Here is an 18,374-nt window from a genome sequence, read left to right as displayed (position 1 = left end):
CCTCCAATACTGTTTCCTACTTTCAAATTCTAGACATTGTTTAACCTGTGTTTTCTGAAGATCTCACAGCACCCTACAGAATGAGAAAATTAATCTTCTGTTATAATGGGCCACACTGGAGTTTGGGGTTATATCATAATAATTTAGCAAATCCCTATATTATAAGAAGGACATTGTTTTAATTTTTTTTTTTTCTCTTTAGCGTATAGTCAGACAGTAGTGCTTTGGAAGTTGTCCAAAAGTGTAAGTTTGCAAATGATAGGCTAAAATCAGTCCTCTCTCTGTCGTTCCCCTCAGTCCGGTTTTCTGGATGCAGAGAGAGCAGGGTGGATCAGGGATCAGAGGCCTCTCCTCCTGCCACATCTTGTTCATAATTCTCCTCGACTCATGGCAGCTCTACCGAGGCTTTTGAACAGGAGGCTGGCATTATCTGAGACTCACCTGTGCTGACCCTGGATGAATCAGACAGATGCATTGGCCCCTGGGGTTAAAGTTCTCAGGAGATAAATGGCATTATAAGGTAATAGCACAAGCCTGAGCTAATCTATTTTTCCAGCAACTAACTTGAGGGAAGTTTGATTTGTTGACAAATGAAAGGGAATTCTTTGGCTTCACATAACATAGTTAGAGGAAGGTGACCACTTCAGTTAGGCAACCAGAATTCCTAGTTCAGTTCCTACTGGTACAGAAAACAATTTTCTGTTTTAAGAAAGTGAAGTGGGTTATTGTACTTTTGTGGAATTTTCTAGATGTTTTGAGCTCTGTTCCTTTAGAATGAAATAAGGTATGATATGACCAGACTGCTGCTGCTTTACAGTATATATTTGTGTCCGTTTCATCAGGAACACATGGAATTTCTTTCTGTCTAAAAGTCAGATGAGGCAAGAAAAGAGCCTCAGAAGAATTGTCTATCCCTAACGTGCTACCATTTCCCCAGAACTGCCCTTGTCAGAGTCTTCCAAAACCTTTATTTTGTTTAATTCTGTGGTCTCTTATAATCATCTCACTTGGACCCTGAGCATCTTTTGACACTGCTAGGCACTTCTCCTTTAAGTACTTTAATTGGCTCCCACAGCACTACAGTTGCATGGGGGTCTCCTATCTCCTTGTCTGATAATCCTCTGTCTCATTTGCTGGATATTCCTCTTCCTCTTTTAAACATGGCAATGTTCAAGATATGGTCCTTGGACCTCACCTCATTTCTAGCTGCACTTACACCCGCAATTATCTCATCCTATCTTTAACCTTCAGATACCACCTGTATTTCACATACCACCTGTATGTGTTTCTTGACTTCCTGCTTTTGCATTCCAGTCCCCTATAATGAAAAAGACATCCTTTTTGGGTGTTAGTTCTAAAAGGTCTTGGAGGTCTTCATAGAACCGTTCAACTTCAGCTTCTTCAGCATTACTGGTTGGGGCATAGAGTTGGATTATTGTGATATTGAATGGTTTGCCTTGGAAATGAACAGAGATCATTCTGTTGTTTTTGAGATTGCATCCAAGTACTGCATTTTGAACTCTTTTGTTGACCATGATGGCTACTCCATTTCTTCTAAGGAGTTCCTGCCCACAGTAGTAGATATAATGGTCATCTGAGTCAAATGCAAAGAGTTGACTCATTGGAAAGACTCTGATGCCGGGAGGGATTGAGGGCAGGAGGAGAAGGGGACAACAGAGGATGAGATGGCTGGATGGTATCACCGACTTGATGGACATGAGTTTGGGTGAACTCTGGGAGTTGGTGATGGACAGGGAGGCCTGACGTGCTGCAATTCATGGGGTTGCAGAGAGTCAGACACGACTGAGTGACTGAACTGAACTGAACTGAACCACCTGTATGTTGTACTAAGTCACTTCAGTTGTGTCTGACTCTCTGCGACTCCATGGACTGCAACCTGTCAGACTCCTCTCTACATGGGATTTTCCTGACAAGAATACTGGAGGGGGTTGCTATCCCCTTATCCAAGGGACCTTCCTGACCCAGGGATGGAACCTGCCTCTCTGCTGCATTGGCAAGCTGAATCTTTATCCCTAGTGCCACCTACCAAATGCTCAGTTCAGTTCAGTCACTCAGTCCTGTCTTACTCTGTGATCCCATGGACTACAGCATGCCAGGCTTCCCTGTCCTTCACCAACTCCCAGAGTTTATTGAAATTCATGTGCATTGAGTCGATGATGCCATCCAACCATGTCATCCCCTGTCGTTGCCTTCTCCTCCTGCCCCTAATCCCGCCCAGCATCAGGGTATTTTCCAATGAATCAGCTCTTCACATGAGGTGGCCAAAGTATTGGAGTTCCAGCTTTAGCATCAGTCCTTCCAATGAACACCCAGGACTGATCTCCTTTAGGATGGACTGGTTGGATCTCCTTGCAGTCCAAGGGACTGTCAAAGAGTCTTCTCCAACACCACAGTTCAAAAGCATCAGTTCTTCAGCACTCAGCTTTCTTTATATTCCAACTCTCACATGTGTACATGACTACTGGAAAAACCATAGCTTTGACTAGATGGACCTTTGCTAGCAAATTAATGTCTCTGCTTTTTAATACACTATGTTTGTCATATCTTTTCTTTCAAGGAGCAAGCATCTTTTAAGTTCATGGCTGCAGTCACCATCTGCAGTGATTTTGGAGCCAACAAAAGTTCAAATCTGTCACTATTTCCATTGTTTCCCCATCTATTTGCCATGAAGTGATGGGACCAGATGCCATGATCTTAGTGTTTTGAATGTTGAGTTTTAAGCCAGCTTTTTCACTCTCCTCTTTCACTTTCATCAAGAGGCTCTTTAGTTCTTATTCACTTGCTGCCATAAGGGTGGTGTCATCTGCATATCTGAGGTTATTGATATTTCTCCTGGTAATCTTGATTCTAGCTTGTGCTTTAATCCAGCCTGGCATTTCACATGATGTACGCTGCATATACGTTAAATAAGCAGGGTGACAATATACAACCTTGATGTACTCCTTTCCCGATTTTGAACCAGTCTATTGTTTCATGTTCCTTTCTGATTGTTGTTTCTTGACCTGCATACAGATCTCTCAGGAGGCAGGTATGTTCAAGCTGGATTTAGAAAAGGCAGAGGAACCAGATGTCAAATTGCTAACATCCACTGGATCATTGAAAAAGCAAGAGAGTTCCAGAAATCATCTATTTCTACTTTCTTGACTATGCCAAAGCCTTTGACTATGTGGATCACAAAAAACTATGGAAAATTCTTAAAGAGATGGAAACCAACCTACCTGCCTCCTGAGAAATCTGTAGGCAGTCAAATCAAGAAGCAACAATTAGAACCTGTATACTAATGGCTTTCAAATTAATTTTCCCAGCTTCTATGTTTTCCTCTACCTTACTCATACATCAGTTGTTTAATTAGCAGTCCCACTTGGATGCATAGTAAGCATTTCAAGGTTAACATGTCCCAGCTGAACTTCACTCCACCACCATCCAATACCTCCTCTTCTCAGTAAATGACTGCTTCAAGCCAAAAACCTTCATGTCATCCCTGCCTGCTCCCTTTTTCTCATGCTTCACATACAGTCCATCAGCAACAGCTCTGCACCTATGCCTTCAAAACATGCCAAACCTCTGTCCACTTATCCCCTCCACTATTGCCACCCTCGTTGCAGCAGAGCCTCAGTTATTGCAATAATCGCCTAACTGGTGTCCCTATTTCTACTCTCCACTATCTTCTATTCCCAAAAGAGAGTCATCCTTTAAACGTGTAAGTCAGACCATGTCTGTCCTTTGTTCCACCTCTTCAATATCACCTAGAGTAAAAGCCAAAGTCCTTAAAATGTCTAGCCTCGGATCCCCTCTCCAACCATCTCCCAGGCACTCCCTCTGCTCCAGCCTCACTGGCCTCCTTTCCAGGCTGCCTCGAGGTCTTTGCACGTCCTTCTCCCTCTGACTCAAATTCTCACTGCCTCTCTATCACTTCAGGTCTCAACTCAAGAAGTCAGCTTTTCAAAGAGAACAACCTGGCAACCCTGTTTAATTGTGCCTAAAACCTTCTAACATTTCCCGTCCCCCTATCCTGATTCATTTATCTTGAGGGCCCTTATTCCTATCTGACCTACTGTCAGATTTTTTATTACCAATACTCTTCTGCTGCACTCTCACCCCTGCACCCTCGCCCCACACACTCAAGTGTAAGCCCTCTGAGGGCAGAGAATTTTATGGTCACTGTTGTACCCTTAACCCTGGAGGAGTGCTTGGCATAGAGTAAGCCCTTAATGTGTGCGTGTGTGCTGTTGCTCAATCGTGTCCTACTCTTCTGTGACCCTATAGACTATAGCCCTCCAGGTTCCTCTGTCCATGGGACAAGAATTCTCCAGGCAAGAATACTGGAGTGGGTTTCCATTTTCTCCTCCAGGAGATCTTCCCAACCCAGAAATTGAGCCCATGTCTCCTGCATTGGCAGGTGGATTCTTCACCACTGAGCCACCTGGGAAGCCCAGGACCTTAATAAATATTTGTAAAATGAACCCATGCTTTTGAAAAGTTTGTGTTGCTACATAAGCTAATGACTCTAATGTGATAGGATGGAAATATTTTAACAGCCAAAACTGTAACATTGTGAACTTTCCTTTATTTGAATTATTAAGGTAACTTTAACTGAACACCTACTCTGTGCCAGGATTTATTTAGCACTAAGCAAAATGGACACGACTGAAGCGACTTAGCAGCAGCAGCAGCAGCATAGAGAAATAAGCAAAACATAGCCATGTGCTCCATTTAAAATTTTATTTTGTGTACAAAAAAAGAAAAAAAATATATACCCTTTTTATCAAAAACATAAAATGTAATGAACAACTCTTTTCCAACAACACAAGAGAAGACTCTATACATGGACATCTCCATATGATCAACACTGAAATCAGATTGATTATATTCTTTGCAGCCAAAGATGGAGAAGCTCCATACAGTCAGCAAAAACAAGACCAGGAGCTGACTGTGGCTCAGATCATGAACTCCTTATTGCCAAATTCAGACTTATTGAAGAAAGTGGGGGAAAACCACTAGATCATTCAGGTATGACCTAAATAAAATCCCTTATGATTATACAGTGGAAGTGGGAAATAGATTAAAGGGACTGGATCTGATAAAGTGCCTGATGAACTATGGATGGAGATCGTGACATTGTATAGGACACAGGGATCAAGATCATCCCCAAGAAAAATAAATACAAAAAGGCAAATGGCTGTCTGAAGAGGCCTTACAAATAACTGTGAAAAGAAGAGAAACGAAAAGCAAAGGAGAAAAGGAAAGATATAAGCATCTGAATGCAGAGTTCCAAAGAATAGCAAGGAGAGATAAGAAAGCCTTCCTCAGTGATCAATGCAAAAAAATAGAGGACAACAATAGAATGGAAAAGACTAGAGATCTCTTCAAGAAAATTAGAGGTACCAAGGGAACATTTTATGCAAAGATGGGCTCAGTAAAGGGCAGAAATGATAGGGACCTAACAGAAGCAGAAGAGATTAAGAAGAGATGGCAAGAATACACAGAAGAACTGTACAAAAAAGATTTTCACAACCCAGATAATCACAATGGTGTGATCACTTACCTAGAGCCAGACATCCTTGAAGGTGAAGTTAAGTGGGCCTTAGAAAGCATCACTATGAACAAAGCTAGTGGAGCTGATGGAATTCCAATTGAGCTATTTCAAATCCTGAAAGATGATGCTGTGAAAGTGCTGCACTCAATATGCCAGCAAATTTGGAAAACTCAGCAGTGACCACAGGACATGAAAAGTCAGTTTTCATTCCAATCCCCAAGAAAGGCAATGCCAAAGAATGTTCAAACAACTGCACAATTGCACTCATCTCACATGCTAGTAAAGTAATGCTCGAAATTCTCCAAGCCAGGCTTCAGCAGTATGTGAACCGTGAACTTCCAGATGTTCAAGCTGGTTTTAGAGAAGGCAGAGGAACCAGAGATCAAATTGCCAACATCCGCTGAATCATCAAAAAAGCAATTGAGTTCCAGAAATCATCTATTTCTGCTTTATTGACTATGCAAAGCCTTTGACTATGTGGATCACAATGAACGGTGGAAAATTTTGAAAGAGATAGGAATACCAGACCACCTGACATGCCTCTTGAGAAACCTGTGTGCAAGTCAAGAAGCAACAGTTAGAACTGGACAGAGAACCACAGACTGTTTCCAAATAGAAAAAGGAGTACATCAAGGCTGTATATTATCACCCTGTTTATTAACTTATATGCAGAGTACATCATGAGAAATGCTGGGCTGGATGAAGCACAAGCTGGAATCAAGATTGCCGGGAGAAATATCAATAAGCTCAGATATGTATGCAGATGACACCACCCTTATGGCAGCAAGTGAAGAAAAACTAAAGAGCCTCTTGATGAAAGTGAAAGAAGCGAGTGAACAAGTTGGCTTAAAGCTCAACATTAAAAAAAGTAAGATCATGGCATCAGTCCCATCACTTCATGGCCAATAGATGGGGAAACAGTGGAAACAATGGCTGAGTTTATTTTTCTGGGCTCCAAAGTCACTGCAGATGGTGACTGCAGCCATGAAATTAAAAGATGCTTACTCCTTGGAAGGAAAGTTATGACCAACCTAGACAGCATATTAAAAAGCAGACACATTACTTTCTCAACAAAGGTCCATCTAGTCAAGGCTATGGTTTTTCCAGTAGTCATGTATGGATGTGAGAGTTGGACTATAAAGAAAGCTGAGCACCGAAGAATTGATGCTTTTGAACTGAGGTGTTGGAGAAGACTCTTGAGAGTCCCTTGGACTGCAAAGAGATCCAACCAGTCCATCCTAAAGGAGATCAGTCCTGAGTGTTCATTGGAAGGACTGATGTTGAAGTTGAAACTCCAATATTTTTGCCATCTGATATGAAAAGCTGACTCATTTGAAAAGGTCCTAATGTTGGGAAAGATTGAAGGCAGGAGGAGAAGGGGACGACAGAGGCTGAGATGGTTGGATGGCATCACTGGCTCAATGAACATGAGTTTCGGTGAACTCCAAAAGTTGGTGATGGACAGGGAGGCCTGGCGTGCTGCAATTAATGGGGTCTCAAAGAAGTGGACATGACTGAGCGACTGAACTGAACTGAACTGAAATGTGAAGAAATAAAACTTTACCAGCGCAGGGAAGCTTTCATTTTACTCTTCTCAATTGTGTCTCCTTCCTTGCTGCCAGAGGGAACTGCTGTCCTGAATTTGGTGTTTATTATTCCCATGTGTTTTAAAAATGCTTTTGCTACATATGGATCTGTAAACCACACACAGCATTGTTAAGTTAAAATACTGTCAAAACACAGGTCTTGGCTTTTCACAGTTTTGTTTATGAGATTCATCTGTGTTGATACACATAATCATTTATTTTCACTGCTGTATAGATTTCCACCTTCTTATCCATTCCCCTGTTAGTGGACATTTAGGTTATTTCTAGGGTTTTGATATGAGTATTGTTGCCTTAACTCTAGACCGTTAGTTCTGCCCATTAGAAATGTCTGTACTGATGGAAATGTCTCATATCCAGATGCTACAGTAGCATAACTCTAGCCACATATGGCTCTAGAGCATTTAAAATGTGGCTAGTCTGGGTGAAGGATCTTATTTTTAAATGTTATTTAACTTTAATTCATGTGGTTAGTGACTACTGTACACCAGAGTTCTGTATTACATTTGTCTCTTTGGATACATATGAGAATTTATCTAGAGTGGTAATTCTCAGTACAGTCAAACATCACAAATTTATTTTGTGTCACCTCATTTACTATCTTGAAATGAAATTCATAAATAATTTAACTTATCTACACATAATAAAAAATAAAATGTAATGTATTTACTGTGCTATAAGGAAGTTAACTTAAATAAAACAATAGGTATTTCAATATGTTAATGGCCACAGATACATGATAGTACATTAGGAGATGAAATGAAGTCACCTAAAATTGCAGACTCATAGAGGCTTGTGATGTTAGAAACTCAACTTTCAAAAAACTAAGATTGTGGCATCTGGTCCCATCACTTCATGGCAAATAGATAAAGAAACAATGGAAACAGTGATAGTCATTATTTTCTTGGCCTCCAATATCACTATGGATGGTGACTGCAGGCTGGAAATTAAGACACTTGATCCTTGGAAGAAAAGGAATGACAAACCTACATAGTGAATTAAAAAGCAGAGAGATTATTTTGTGTATAAAGGTCCATATAGTCAAAGATATGTTTTTTCCAGTAGTCATGTGTGGATGTGAGAGCTGGACAAAAAAAAAAAAAAGGCTAAGAGCTGAAGAACTGATGCTTTCGCAGTGTGGTGCTAGAGAAGACTCTTGAGAGCCCCTTGGACTGTAAGGAGATCAAACCAGTCCATCCTAAAGGAAATCAGTCCTAAATATTCATTAGAAGGACTGATGCTGAAGCTGAAGCTGCAATACTTTGGCACCTGATGGGAAAAGCCACTTTATTGGAAAGGACCCTGATACTGGGAAAGATTGAAGGCAGGAGGACAAGGGGACAACAGAGAATGAGATGGTTGGATGGCATCACCGACTCAATGGACATGAGTTTGAGCAAACTCTGGGAGATAGTGAAGGACAGGGAAGCCTGGCATGCTGCAGTCCATGGGATCACAAAGAGTTGGACATGACTGAGCGACTGAACAGCAGCAACAACGACCCATCAGGGGACAGACACCAGAAGCAAGAAGAACTACAGCCCTGCAGCCTGCATAACACGTGCTGTAAACACAGAAGTGTAAAGAAAATGAGACCGCAGAGGCATATATTCCAGACAAGGGAACAAGATAAAACCCCAGAAGAACGATTAAGTGACAGCAATGAGTGTACAGGCAATTAAGGGTTATAGGCAATCTATCTGAAAAGGAATTCAGAGAAATGAGAGTAAAGATGATCTAATATCTTGGAAAAAGAATGGAGACATAGACTGAGAAGATACAAGAAATGTTTAATGAAGAACTAGAAGATAAAAAGAACAGAGTAAAACAATACAATAACTAAAATGGAAAAACACTATAAGGAATCTTTAGCAAAATAAATGAGGAGCTTTATTTAGCTGGGAAATTGGTATAAATCACTGTCATGGAACAGAATAAGGAAAAAAGAATGAAATAAAATAAAGACAGTTTCAGAAACCACTAGGACAATATTAAATGCACAAAAAATCATGGTATAGGGCTCCCAGAAGGAGAAGAGAAAAGGAGCCTGAGAAAATAGTTGAAGAGATAATAGTTGAAAATTTCCCTAATGTGGGAAAGGACATAGTCAGTCAAATCTAGGAAGTACAGAGAGTCCCATATAGGATAATCCCATGGAGGAACTTGTAGAGACAAGGTTAATTAAATTGACAAACATTAAAGACAAAGAAAAAATATTACAAGCACAAAGGAAAAGCGACAAATAACATACAAGGGATTCCACATAAAGTTATCAGTTGACTTTTCAGCAGAAACTCTGCAGGCCAGAAAAGAGTGGCATGATATATTTAAAGTGATGAAAGGGAAAAATACACCCTACTGTAGAAAGAATACCTGCAACCAAGAATACTCTATTCAGCAAGGTTCTCATTGAAATTCAGTAGGGAGAAATAAAAAGCTTTACGTGTAAGAAAAAGCTAAAGGAATTCAGTACCACCAAACCAACTTACAGCAAATAGTAAACAAACTTCTCTAGGCAAAGAAGAGAAGGCCACAACTAGAAACAAAATTACGAATGAGAAAACTGACCAGTAAAGGCAAACATACAGTAAAGATAGGAAATCATCCCCACACAAATATGATAGCAAAGCCAGCAATCATGAGAAAAGAGTAAAACTTAGAATTGCATTTGAAATTAAGAGACCAGCTACTCAAAATGATCTTGTGTGTGTGTATATATATAGGCTGCTATATTAAAACCTTGTGCTAACCACAAACCAAAAATATACAATAGCTATACACACAAAAAAGAAACAGGAATCCAAACAGAATACTAAAGATACTTATCAAAGCACAAGAGAAGAGAGCAAAAGTGGAAGGGAAGGAAAAAGACCCACAAAAACAAATCCAAATCAATTAATGACATAGCAATAAGAACGTGTGTGTGTGTATGTGTGTGTGTGTTAGTTGATTAGTCATGTTCTACTCTTTGCAACCCCATAGACCACAGCGCACCAGGCCCTTCTGTCCATGGGCTTCTCCAGGCCAGAATACTGAAGTGGGTTGCCATTTCCTTCTCCAAAAGGAACTATAGAAAGAAAGTGAAGTTGCTCAGTCATGTCTGACTCTTTGTGATCCCACAGACTGTGGCCTACCAGGCTCCTCCATCCATGCAATTTTCCAGGCAAGAGTACTGGAGTGGGTTTCCATTTCCTTCTCCAGAGCAATAAGAACATACATATCAGTAATTACTTTCAATACAAATGAATTAAATGCTCCAACCAAAAAACAGACTAGCTGAATGGATACAAAGCCAAGACCCATATAAATTATGTCTCCAAGGGATCCACTTCATATCCAGGGACACATACTGACTGAGAGTGAAGGGACAGAAAAAATTACCCCATGCAAATAGGAAAAAAAAAAAAAAAAGCTGGAGCAGCAATACTCATTCAGACAAAACAGACTTCAAAATAAAGACTGTTACAAGAAATGAAGACAATACATAATGATCAAGGGATGGAACCAAGAAGAAGATATAACAACTGTAAATATATATGCACCCAATATAGGATCACCTCAATATATAAGGCAAACATTAAGAGCCATAAAAGGAGAAATTGACTGTAGCAAAATAATAGTGGGAGACTTTAAAACCCCACATCAGTGGACAGATCATCCAGACGGAAAATCAATAAGGAAACACAGGCCTTAAATGACACATTAGACCTGATGGACTTAATGGATATTTATATATAGAACATCCTATCTATAGATGTTTTACTATAGAACATTCCATCTGAAAGGAGCAGAGTACACATTCTGAAACATTCTCCAGGAGGTATCACATGCTGAGTCATAAAGCAAGCCTTGCTAAATTTAAGAAAATTAAAATCCTATCAAGCATCTTTTCTGACACAACACTATGAGATCAGAAATCAACCACAAGAAAAAAAAAACATAAACACAAACACAGGAGGCAAAACAGTATGCTACTAAACAACCAATGGACCACTGAAGAAAGCAAAGAGGAAATGGGGAAAAAAAAAAGAGAGAGAGAGACAGATAAAACAAAAACATAATGATTCAAAACCTATGGGATGCAGCTAAAGCAGTTCTAAGAGGGAAATTTATAGCCATACAATCTAACCTTAAGAAACAAGATAAAGCTCAGATAAACAAGCTAATCTGACACCTAACCCAACTAGAGAAAGTAAAAGAAAGAGAACTCAAAATTAGCAGAAAGAAAGAGATCATAAAGCTCAGAGGAGAAACAAAATAGAGACAAAGACAGCACAGATTAAAGAAACAAAAACCTGGCTTTTTGAAAGGTTAAAACCATCGATAAACCTTTAGCCAGACTCGCCAAGAATAAAAGGGAGAGGGCTCCAGTCAATAGAATTAGGGATGAATAAGAAGAAATTCCAACTGACACCACGGAAACACAAAGGATCACTACTACAGGCAACTGTATGCCGATAAAATGGACAACTTAGAAGAAATGGACAAATTCTTGGAAGTATAATCTCCCAAGATTGAACCAGGAAGAAACAGAAATTATGAACAGACCAATCGCAAGTACTGAAATTGAACTGTGATTTAAAAATTCCCAGCAAACCAAAGTCCAGGACCAGATGGCTTCACAGGTAAATTTTATCAACCATTCAGAGAAAAGTTAACACCTATCCTTCTGAAACTCTTCCCAAAATTTTCAGAGGAAGGAAAACTCCCAAACTCATTCTATATGATATCAAAACCAGATAAAGATACCACACACAAAAAAGAAAATGACAGATATCACTGATGAACCTACATGCAAAAATTCTCAACAAAATACTTGCAAACTGAGTCTAACAATACATTAAAAGTATCATTCACCATAATCAACTGGTATTTATACCAGGGATACAGGATTTTTCAATATCTGCAAATCAATCAGTGTGATTTACCACAAAAATAAATTGAAGAATAAAATCCATATGATTATATGATTCATATGATTTTGCATCAGTAGAGGCAAAAAAAAGCTTTTGACAGAATTCAACACCCATTTATGATTTTTAAATCTCCAGAAAATGAGCATAGAGGGAATATGTGCTGTGCTTAGTTGTTCAGTTGTGTCTGACACTTTGAGACCCCCATGGACTGTAGCCCCCAGGCTTCTCTGTCCATGGGGATTCTCCAGGCAAGAATACTGGTATGGTTTGCCACACCCTCCTCCAGGGGATCATCCTAACCCACGGATTGAACTCAGGTCTCCCTCAGTACAGGTGAATTCTTGGCCATCTGCGCCACCAGGAAAGCCCAAGAACACTGGAGTAGGTAGCCTATTTTTCCAGAGGATCTTCACAGCCCAGGAATCGAACCAGGGTCTCCTGCATTGCAAGCTGATTCTTTACCAACTGAACTACCAGGGAAATCCCTAGAGGGAATATACAACATAATAAAGGCCATATATGACAAACTCAGTCTATCTGCCCTCTGATGCCTTCTCTTAGCACCTACCATCCTACTGGGGTTTCTATTACCTTGGACGTGGAGTATCTCTTTACGACTGCTCCAGCAAAGCGCAGCCGCTGCTCCTTACCTTGGACGTGGGGTATCTCCTCACAGCCGCCACTAATGACCATAGTCTTGTCTAACTCAATGAAACTAACCCATGCCGGGTAGAGCTACCCAAGACAGATGGGTCATGGTGGAGAGTTCTGACAAAATGTGATCCACTGGAGAAGGGAATGGCAAACCACTTCAGTATTCTTGCCTTGAGAACACCATGAACGGTATGAAAAGGCAAAAAGATAGGATACTGAAAGATGAACTCCCCAGGTCAGTAGGTGCCCAATATGCTACTGGAGAGCAGTAGAGAAATAATTCCAGAAAGAATGAAGAGAGGGAGCCAAAGCAAAAACAACACCCAGTTGTGGATGTGACCAGTGATAGAACCAAGGTCGGACAGTATAAAGAGCAATATAGCATAGGAACCTGGAATGTTAGGTCCATGAATCAAGGCAAATTGGAAGTGGTCAAACAGGAGATGGCAAGAATGAACGGTGATATTTTAGGAATCAAAACTAAAATGGACTGGAATGGGTGAATTTAACTCAGATGGCTGTGGTCAAGAATCCCTTAGAAGAAAAGGAGTAGCCATCATAGTCAACAAGAGTCCAAAATGCAGTACTTGGAAACAATCTAAAAAATGACAGAATGATCTCTGTTCATTTCCAAGACAAACATTCAATATCCCAGTAATCCAAGTCTATGCCCTGACCAGCAACGCTGAAGAAGCTGAAGTTGAACAGTTCTGTGAAGACCTACAAGACCTTTTAGAACTAACACCCAAAAAATATGTCCTTTTCATTATAGGGGACTGGAATGCAAAAGTAGGAAATCAAGAAACACCTGGAGTAACAGGCAAATTTGGCCTTGAATTACAGAATGAAGCAGGGCAAAGGCTAATAGAGTTTTGCCAAGAGAATCCACTGGTCATAGCAAACACCTTCTTCTAACAACACAAGAGAAAACTGTACACATGGACATCACCAGATGGCCAACACCAAAATCAGATTCATTATATTCTTTGCAGCCAAAGATGGAGAAGCTCCATACAGTCAGCAAAAACAAGACCAGGAGCTGACTGTGGCTCAGATCATGAACACCTTATTTCCAAATTCAGACTTAAATTGAAGACAGTAGGGAAAACCACTAGACCATTCAGGTATGACCTAAGTCCAATCGCTTATGATTATACAGTGGAAGTGGGAAATAGATTTAAGGAATTAGATCTCATAGACAGAGTGCCTGATGAACTATGGATGGAGGTTCGTGACATTGTACAGGAGACAGGGATCAAGGCCATCCCCATGGAAAAGAAATGCAAAAAAGCACAATAGCTGTCTGAAGAGGCCTTACAAATAACTGTGAAAAGAAGAGAAAAGAAAAAGAAAGAAGAAAAGGAAAGATATACCCATTTGAATGCAGAGTTTCAAAGAATTGTAAGGAGAGATAAGAAAGCCATCCTCAGTGATCAGTGCAAAGAAACAGAGGAAAACAATAGAACAGGAAAGACCACAGATTTCTTCAAGAAAATTAGAAGTACCAAGGGAACATTTCATGCAAACATGGGCTCGATAAAGGACAGAAATGGTATGGACCTAACAGAAGCAGAAGAGATTAAGAAGAGGTGGCAAGAATACACAGAAGAACTATACAAAAAAGATCTTCATGACCCAGATAATCACGATGGTGTGATCACTCACCCAGAGCCAGACATCCTGGAATGTGAAGTTAGGTGGGCCTTAGGAAGCATCACAATAAACTGGAAACTTCTGAAAGAGATGGCAATACCAGACCACCTGACATGCCTCTTGAGAAACCTATATGCAGGTCAGGAAGCAACAATTAGAACTGGACATGGAAAAGGAATACGTCAAGGCTGTATATTGTCACCCTGCTTATTTAACTTCTATGCAGAGTACATTATGAGAAACGCTGGGCTGGAAGAAGCACAAGCTGGAATCAAGATTGCCGGGAGAAATATCAATCACTTCAGATATGCAGATGACACCACTCTTATGGCAGAAAGTGAAGAGGAACTAAGGAGCCTCTTGATGAAAGTGAAAGAGGAGAGTGAAAAAGCTGGCTTAAAACTCAACATTCAGGAAACTAAGATCATGGCATCTGGTCCCATCACTTCATGGCAAATAGATGGGGGAAACAGTGGAAACAGTGTCAGACTTTATTTTTTGGGGCTCCAGAATCACTGCAGATGGTGATTGCAGCCATGAAATTAAAAGACACTTACTCCTTGGAAGAAAAGTTATGACCAACCTAGATAGCATATTCAAAAGCAGAGACATTACTTTGCCGACTAACGTCCGTCTAGTCGAGGCTATGGTTTTTCCTGTGGTCATGTATGGATGTGAGAGTTGGACTGTGAAGAAAGCTGAGCACCGAAGAATTGATGCTTTTGAACTGTGATGTTGGAGAAGACTCTTGAGAATCCCTTGGACTGCAAGGAGATCCAACCAGTCCATTCTGAAGGAGATCAGCCCTGGGATTTCTTTGGAGGGAATGATGCTGAAGCTGAAACTCCAGTACTTTGGCCACCTCATGCGAAGAGTTGACTCATTGGAAAGACTCTGATGCTGGGAGGGATTGGGGGCAGGAGGAGAAGAGGACGACAGAGGATGAGATGGCTGGATGGCATCACGGACTCGATGGATGTGAGTCTGAGTGAACTCTGGGAGTTGGTGATGGACAGGGAGGCCTGGTGTGCTGCGATTCATGGGGTCGCAAAGAGTTGGACATGACTGAGCAACCGAACTGAACTGAACTGAACTGAGGAAGCATCACTACAAACAAAGCTAGTGGAGCTGATGGAATTCCAGTTGAGCTATCTCAAATCCTAAAAGATGATGCTGTAAAAGTGCTGCACTCAATATGTCAGCAAATTTGGAAAACTTAGCAGTGGCCACACGACTAGAAAATGTCAGTTTTCATTCCAGTCCCAAAGAAAGGCAATGCCAAATAATGTTCAAACTACCGCACAATTGCACTCATCTCACACGCTAGTAAAGTAATGCTCAAAATTCTCCAAGCCAGGTTCAGCAATACATGAACCGTGAACTCCCTGATGTTCGAGCTGGTTTTCGAAAAGGCAGAGGAACCAGAGATCAAATTGCCAACATCCGCTGGATCATCAAAAAAGCAAGTGAGTTCCAAAAAAACATCTATTTCTGCTTTATTGACTATGCCAAAGCCTTTAACTGTGTGGATCACAGCAAACTGTGGAAAATTCTGAAAGAGATGGGAATATCAGACCACCTGACCTGCCTCTTGAGAAATCTGTATGCAGGTCAGAAAGTTAAAACTGGACATTGAACAATGGACTGGTTCCAAATAGGAAAAAGAGTACTGCAAGGCTGTATATTGTCATCCTGCTTATTTAACTTCTATGCAGAGTACATCATGAGAAACACTGGGCTGGAATCAAGATTGCCAGGAGAAATATCAATAACCTCAGATATGACACCACCCTTATGGCAGAAAGCAAAGAGCAACTAAGGAGCCTGTTGATGAAAGTGAAAGAGAAGAGTGGAAAAGTTAGCTTAAAGCTCAACATTCAGAACACTAAGATCATGGCATCCAGACACTTCATGGAAAATAGATGGGGAAACAGTAGAAACAGTGGCTGACTTTATTTTGGGGGGCTCCAAAATTACTGCAGATGATGACTGCAGCCATAAAATGAAAAGATGCTTACTCCTTGGAAGGAAAGTTATGACCAACCTAGATAGCATATTAAAAAGCAGACACATTACTTTGCCAACTAAGGTCCATCCAGTCAAGGCTATGGCTTTTCCAGCAGTCATGTATGGATGTGAGAGTTGGACTGTGAGGAAAGCTGAGCGCCGAAGAATTGATGTTTTTGAACTGTGGTGTTGGAGAAGACTCTTGAGAGTCCCTTGGACTGTAAGGAGATCCAACCAGTCCATCCTAAAGGAGATCAGTCCTGGGTGTTCATTGGTAGGACTGATGTTAAAGCTGAAACTGCAATACTTTGGCCACCTGATGCAAAGAGCTGACTCATTTGAAAAGACCCTCATGCTGGGAAAGATAGAGGGCAGGAGGAGAAGGGGACGACAGAGGATGAGATGGTTGGAAGGCATCACCGACTCAATGGACATGGGTTTAGATAAACTCCGGGAGTTGGTGATAAACAGGGAGGCCTGGCATGCTGCAGTACATTGGGTCACAAAGACTCAGACACGACTGAGCAACTGAACTGAACTGACTACAAACTCACAGCTAACATATTCAATAGTGAAAAGCTGAAAACATTTTCCCTAAGATCAATAACAAAACAGTGATTTTAAGTCTGGCCTGTTTTATTCAGCACAGTTTTAGAAGTCCTAGTCATGGCAGAAAGGAAAAATAAATTCTAAAAATCTAAATTGGAAGGGAATATGTATAACTGTTACAGTTTGCAGATGACATGATACTATACACAGAAAGTACTGAAAATGACACCAGGAAATACTAGAACTGATTGGTAGATTAAATAAAGTGTCAGGATACAGAATTAACATACAGAAATCTCTTGCATTTCTAAATACTAGCAATGAAAAATCAAGAAGAGAAATCAGGGAAAAAATTCTATTTACCGTCACATCAAAAAGAATAAAATATCTAGGAGTAAAGCTACTTAAGAAGGCAAAAAGAACTGTCCTCCAAAAGTTTAAAGATGCTGACAAAGAAATCAAAGATGACAGAAATGGATGGATAGACCTACCATGTTCTTGTATTGAAAAAATCAATATCATGAAAATGACTATGCTACCCAAGGTATTGAATCTGTAGATTCAATGCAATTCCTATCATATTATCAGTGTGGTTTTTGCAGATCTACAACAAAATGTCTTAATATTTATGTAGAAACACAAAAGACCCAGAATAGCCAAAGCAATATTAGGAAAGTATCAGGCTCCCTGACTTCAGACTATACTATAAAGCTGCAGTGTTGGGAAGGATGCTTCAGAGTGACAGCAAGGAGTTTAAGCCAGTCAGTCATAAAGGAAATCAGTCCTGAATTTAATTGGAAGGACTGATGTTGAAGCTGAACCTCCAATACTTTGACCACCTGATACAGAGGACTGAGTCACTGGAAAAGACCCTGATGCTGGGAAACATTGAAGGCAGGAGGAGAAGGGGATGACAGAGGATGAGGTGGCTGGATGGCATCACCGACTCAATGGACATGAGTTTGAGCAAGCTCTCGGAGTTGGTGATGGACAAAGAAGCCTTGCGTGCTACAGTCTATAGGGTCACAAAGAGTCGGACATGACTGAGTGACTGAACTGAACTGAATCAAAACATTATGGTACTGGCAAAAAGACATACTTGTGGATCAATGGAATAGCATAGAATGCCTAGAAATAAATCCACATACCTATCATCAATTAATCTTACGAAGGAGGCAAGAGTATACAGTGGAGAAAAACTGTCCCTTCAATAAGTAATCCTGGGAAAACTGGACAGCGACATGTAAAAGAATAAAATTAGAACATTTTCTAACAGTGTACACAAAAAGAAGCTCAAAATGGATTAATACCTAAATGTAAGACGGGATACTGTAAAACTCAGAGGAAAACATAGGCAGAATACTCTTTGACACAAATTGCAGCAAGGTCTTTTCTTTGATCCACCTCCTTTAGTAATGAAAATAAATAAATAAT

Source organism: Budorcas taxicolor, chromosome 17, assembly GCF_023091745.1.
Source record: "Budorcas taxicolor isolate Tak-1 chromosome 17, Takin1.1, whole genome shotgun sequence".
Lineage (NCBI taxonomy): Eukaryota > Metazoa > Chordata > Mammalia > Artiodactyla > Bovidae > Budorcas > Budorcas taxicolor.
The sequence above is the reverse complement of the archived record's forward strand: the minus strand, read 5'-3'. Positions refer to the sequence as shown.